The sequence below is a fragment of the Oncorhynchus kisutch genome, linkage group LG15 (genome assembly GCF_002021735.2).
Source record: "Oncorhynchus kisutch isolate 150728-3 linkage group LG15, Okis_V2, whole genome shotgun sequence".
Classification (NCBI taxonomy): Eukaryota; Metazoa; Chordata; class Actinopteri; order Salmoniformes; family Salmonidae; genus Oncorhynchus; species Oncorhynchus kisutch.
In genome coordinates, this window is record NC_034188.2 from 92753312 (window position 1) to 92759311 (window position 6000).

General features: G+C 45.2%; 1 long non-coding RNA gene across 1 annotated transcript in view; it reads right to left on the reverse strand.

The window, feature by feature from the left end:
* The window catches only part of LOC116353662 (uncharacterized), a 31127-nt gene that overhangs the window by 1370 nt on the left and 23757 nt on the right, over positions 1 to 6000 (reverse strand). The window lies entirely within an intron of this gene.

Consider the following 6000-nt stretch of genomic DNA (forward strand, 5'->3'; position numbering starts at 1 on the left):
GCAACTCCTCAACACATGGTAGCAACTCCTCAACACATGGTAGCAACTCCTCAACACATGGTAGCAACTCCTCAACACATGGTAGCAACTCCTCACACATGGTAGCAACTCCTCAACACATGGTAGCAGCTCCTCAACACATGGTAGCAGCTCCTCAACACATGGTAGCAACTCCTCAACACATGGTAGCAACTCCTCACACATGGTAGTAACTCCTCAACACATGGTAGCAACTCCTCAACACACGGTGCAACGTCATATAACAGTCTCTTGACAAACATTACTGGAGCTATGTCCCAATTATCTGTCCTCCTTCTCCAAGTTTGTCCTTGTTACTTGCATTCGCTGATTTGAAAGGAAATGACTGGTATAATACATATGGTGGAAACTCCCTCTAGCCCAGGGATGGGCAACTTTACAAAGAAATCTGTACTTATCATGTGGGGCCCACAGTGGCTCGCGGGTCTGCTACCCACATCCATACCACACACATGCAGTCAGAGCTGGCCCTAGCCTTTGATGGCCCTAAGCAGTCAGAGCTGGCTCTAGCCTTTTGATGGCCCTATACAGTCAGAGCTGGCCCTAGCCTTTTGATGGCCCTATACAGTCAGAGCTGGCCATATACAGTCAGAGCTGGCCCTAGCCTTTGATGGCCCTATACAGTCAGAGCTGGCCCTAGCCTTTTGATGGCCCTAAGCAGTCAGAGCTGGCTCTAGCCTTTTGATGGCCCTATACAGTCAGAGCTGGCCCTAGCCTTTTGATGGCCCTAAGCAGTCAGAGCTGGCCCTAGCCTTTTGAAGGCCCTAAGCAGTTAGAGCTGGCCCTAGCCTTTTGAAGGCCCTATACAGTCAGAGCTGGCCCTAGCCTTTTGAAGGCCCTATACAGTCAGAGCTGGCCCTAGCCTTTTGAAGGCCCTAGCCTTTTGAAGGCCCTAAGCAGTCAGAGCTGGCCCTAGCCTTTTGAAGGCCCTCAGCTACACCCACCTCTGGAGCAAAACATTTCAGCAGAACCCGTCTTGACAGCAGAGAAAACAAATCTTGCAATATTGCCATGGGGCCGAGAGGAAATGTTTTCAGTTTTTATATGATATCTGAATGAGAGGGACGAACAAAATCATTATGGGCCCCCTGCAGTACTTCGACAAATGATTACTACAAGCTTAGATAGCTGGCCGCTTACACTAACTTACAAAAAAAAACAATGTTTGTTGACACGGACTATATTATGTGACTGTCAGTGACAACAACAAAACTTCTGAAACTCAAACCAAGTTTCGCACCTTGTGTATTCTAATATTCTAACTCTCAACAGGAAATTAAATCTCCCTCTCTATCTCTCTATCTATCTATCTATCTATCTATCTATCTCTATATATATATATATATATACAGTGCCTTGCGAAAGTATTCGGCCCCCTTGAACTTTGCGACCTTTTTGCCACATTTCAGGCTCAAACATAAAGATATAAAACTGTATTTCTTTGTGAAGAATCAACAACAAGTGGACACAATCATGAAGTGGAACGACATTTATTGGATATTTTCAAACTTTTTTAACAAATCAAAAACTGAAAAATTGGGCGTGCAAAATTATTCAGCCCCCCTTAAGTTAATACTTTGTAGCGCCACCTTTTGCTGCGATTACAGCTGTAAGTCGCTTGGGGTATGTCTCTATCAGTTGTTGCACATCGAGAGACTGACATTTTTTCCCATTCCTCCTTGCAAAACAGCTCGAGCTCAGTGAGGGTTGGATGGAGAGCATTTGTGAACAGCAGTTTTCAGTTCTTTCCACAGATTCTCGATTGGATTCAGGGTCTGGACTTTGACTTGGCCCTTCTAACACCTGGATATGTTTATTTTTTAACCATTCCATTGTAGATTTTGCTTTATGTTTTGGATCATTGTCTTGTTGGAAGACAAATCTCCGTCCCAGTCTCAGGTCTTTTGCAGACTCCATCAGGTTTTCTTCCAGAATGGTCCTGTATTTGGCTCCATCCATCTTCCCATCAATTTTAACCATCTTCCCTGTCCCTGCTGAAGAAAAGCCGGCCCAAACCATGATGCTGCCACCACCATGTTTGACAGTGGGGATGGTGAGTTCAGGGTGATGAGCTGTGTTTCTTTTACCACAAACATAACGTTTTTGCATTGTTGCCAAAAGTTCAAATTTTGGTTTCATCTGACCAGAGCACCTTCTTCCACATGTTTGGTGTGTCTCCCAGGTGGCTTTGGCAAACTTTAAATGACACTTTTTATGGATATCTTTAAGAAATGGCTTTCTTCTTGCCACTCTTCCATAAAGGCGAGATTTGTGCAATATACGACTGATTGTTGTCCTATGGACAGAGTCTCCCACCTCAGCTGTAGATCTCTGCAGTTCATCCAGAGTGATCATGGGCCTCTTGGCTGCATCTCTGATCAGTCTTCTCCTTGTATGAGCTGAATGTTTAGAGGGACGGCCAGGTCTTGGTAGATTTGCAGTGGTCTGATTACTCCTTCCATTTCAATATTATCGCTTGCACAGTGCTCCTTGGGATGTTTAAAGCTTGGGAAATCTTTTGTATCCAAATCCGGCTTTAAACTTCTTCACAACAGTATCTCGGACCTGCCTGGTGTGTTCCTTGTTCTTCATGATGCTCTCTGCGCTTTTAACGGACCTCTGAGACTATCACAGTGCAGGTGCATTTATACGGAGACTTGATTACACACAGGTGGATTGTATTTATCATCATTAGTCATTTAGGTCAACATTGGATCATTCAGAGATCCTCACTGAACTTCTGGAGAGAGTTTGCTGCACTGAAAGTAAAGGGGCTGAATAATTTTGCACGCCCAATTTTTCAGTTTTGATTTGTTAAAAAAGTTTGAAATATCCAATAAATGTCGTTCCACTTCATGATTGTGTCCCACTTGTTGTTGATTCTTCACAAAAAATACAGTTTTATATCTTTATGTTTGAAGCCTGAAATGTGGCAAAAGGTCGCAAAGTTCAAGGGGGGCCGAATACTTTCGCAAGGCACTGTATATATATATATATATGTATTATTTTTTCTATTATTTTGACAAGATAATTGAGTGACTGTTCTAACAATGGAAATACATGTCCTCAAAGATGGAAGGCAAACGGGAGGAGGCGAGATCAGGTGGGAACCATTCTAGCCAATGAGAGGACAGATAATTGTGTGAACAACAGGCACAACTCTGATATAAAGATGTCAAAATGCCACCTGCGTCCACTTATATCAGTCCATTCATAACAACCTCACCATTACAGAACTTCTATTCGATCAAATAAGCCTCAAGTAGCAAATTACATTTAAAAAAAATTGCTGACACTCTCATATTGACCTCCTCATTTCGTGGACAGATTTGGGTGGAGTAAATTCTCTCACTTTGCCTATTCCTCTGTGGATACACCCTATTCCTCTGTGGATACACCCTATTCCTCTATGGACACACCCTATTCCTCTATGGACACACCCTATTCCTCTATGGACACAACCTATTCCTTTGTGGATACACCCTATTCCTCTATGGACACACCCTATTCCTCTATGGACACACCCTATCCTCTATGGACAACACCCTATTCCTCTGTGATACACCCTATTCCTCTGTGGATACACCCTATTCCTTTATGGACACACCCTATTCCTCTGTGGATACACCCTATTCCTCTACGGACACACCCTATTCCTCTGTGGATACACCCTATTGCTCTATGGACACAACCTATCCTCTGTGGATACAACCTATCCCTCTATGGACACACCCTATTCCTCTGTGGATACACCCTATTCCTCTGTGGACACAACCTATTCCTCTGTGGACACACCCTATTCCTCTGTGGATACACCCTATTCCTCTGTGGACACACCCTATTCCTCTATGGACACACCCTATTCCTCTATGGACACACACCCTATTCCTCTATGGACACACCCTATTCCTCTATGGACACACCCTATTCCTCTATGGACACACACTATTCCTCTGTGGATACACCCTATTCCTCTGTGGATATACCCTATTCCTCTATGGACACCCTATTCCTCTGTGGATACACCATATTCCTCTACGGACACCCTATTCCTCTGAGGATAACCCTATTCCTCTATGGGGACACCCTATTCCTCTACGGACACACCCATTGTATAAAGGTGCTGATTGTGGGCTACAGGAAACAGAGGGTTGAGCACGCCCCCACTCACATCACAGGGCCTTAGTGAAGCGGGTCGAGAGCTTCAAGTTCCTCTGTGTCCCACATCACTAAGGATCTGTCATGGTCAAACACACCAACACAGGTACGACAATGCCTGTTCCCCCCGAAGAGGCTGGAAAAATGTGTCATGGGCCCTCAGATCCTTAAAATGTTCTACAGCTTCACCATCGAGAGCATCACCCACCTGGTATGACAACTGCTCGGCATCCAACAGTAAGGCTCTACAGAGGGTAGTGCGTATGGCCCAGTGCATCACTGGGTCCAAGCTTCCTGCCATCCAGGACCTCTATACCAGGCGGCATCAGAGGAAGGCCATGAAGACTCCAGCCACCCAAATCACAGACTGTTACCCCCCTGCTATCGCACGGCAAGCGGTACCGGAGCACCAAGTCTGGGACCAAAAGGCTCCTAAACCGCTAACCCCAAGCCATAAGTCTGCTGAACAGCTAACCCCAAGCCATAAGTCTGCTGAACAGCTAACCCCAAGCCATAAGTCTGCTGAACAGCTAACCACAAGCCATAAGGCTCCTAAACAGCTAACCCCAAGCCATAAGGCTCCTAAACAGCTAACCCCAAGCATAAGGCTCCTAAACAGCTAAACCCAAGCCATAAAACTCCTAAACAGCTAACCCCAAGCCATAAGTCTGCTGAACAGCTAACCCCAAGTCATAAGGCTCCTAAACAGCTAACCCCAAGCCATGAGGCTCCTAAACAGCTAACCCCAAGCCATAAGGCTCCTAAACAGCTAACCCCACACCATAAGGGCTCCTAAACAGCTAACCCCAAGCCATAAAACTCCTAAACAGCTAACCCCAAGCCATAAGTCTGCTGAACAGCTAACCCCAAGTCATAAGGCTCCTAAACAGCTAACCCCAAGCCATGAGCTCCTAAACAGCTAACCCCCACGCCATAAGGCTCCTAAACAGCTAACCCCAAGCCATAAGGCTCCTAAAAAGCTAACCCCACGCCATAAGGCTCCTAAACAGCTAACCCCAAGCCATAAAACTCCTAAACAGCTAACCCCAAGCCATAAATCTGCTGAACAGCTAACCCCAAGTCATAAGGCTCCTAAACAGCTAACCCCAAGCCATGAGGCTCCTAAACAGCTAACCCAAGCCATAAGTCTGCTGAAGAGTTCATTAAATGGTCACCCAGACTATTTGCATTGACCCCCTTTGTTTTCCACTAAATCTCTTGCACTGGCTCTATACACACACACACACACACACACACACACACACACACACACACACACACACACACACACACACACACACACACACAGACACACACACACACACACACACACTTTCACACTCTTCACATAGGCTGCTGCTACTCTGTTTATTATCTATCCATAAACCTCAACTACCAACGCTGCTGCTACTGTTACTATTTTCTTATCTTTGTGTGCAAATTTGTCTTACTTTTTAACTCTGCATTGTTGGTTAAGGGCTCGTAAGTAAGCACTTCACGGTTAAAGTCTACACCTGTTGTATTCTGGGGAAAGAGACAAATAACATTTGATTTAATTTGAAGGTGCCTGGGAGATGTGATGACACCACAAGGCCACTAGGTGGTAGTCTAACTTTCTCTTACCATGACCGCCTTCTGAAACCAGTGTTTCGTATTCTTGTCAATTGAATAGTACAGGTCATAAAAGGTGACATTCGACAGTTACATTATCAGAGGTAACGTGAATATGGTTGTTGAGGACCTCAATATATCATGGATCTGAGAGGAGAGAGAGAGGAGGGGGAGAGAGAGAGAGAGAGAGGG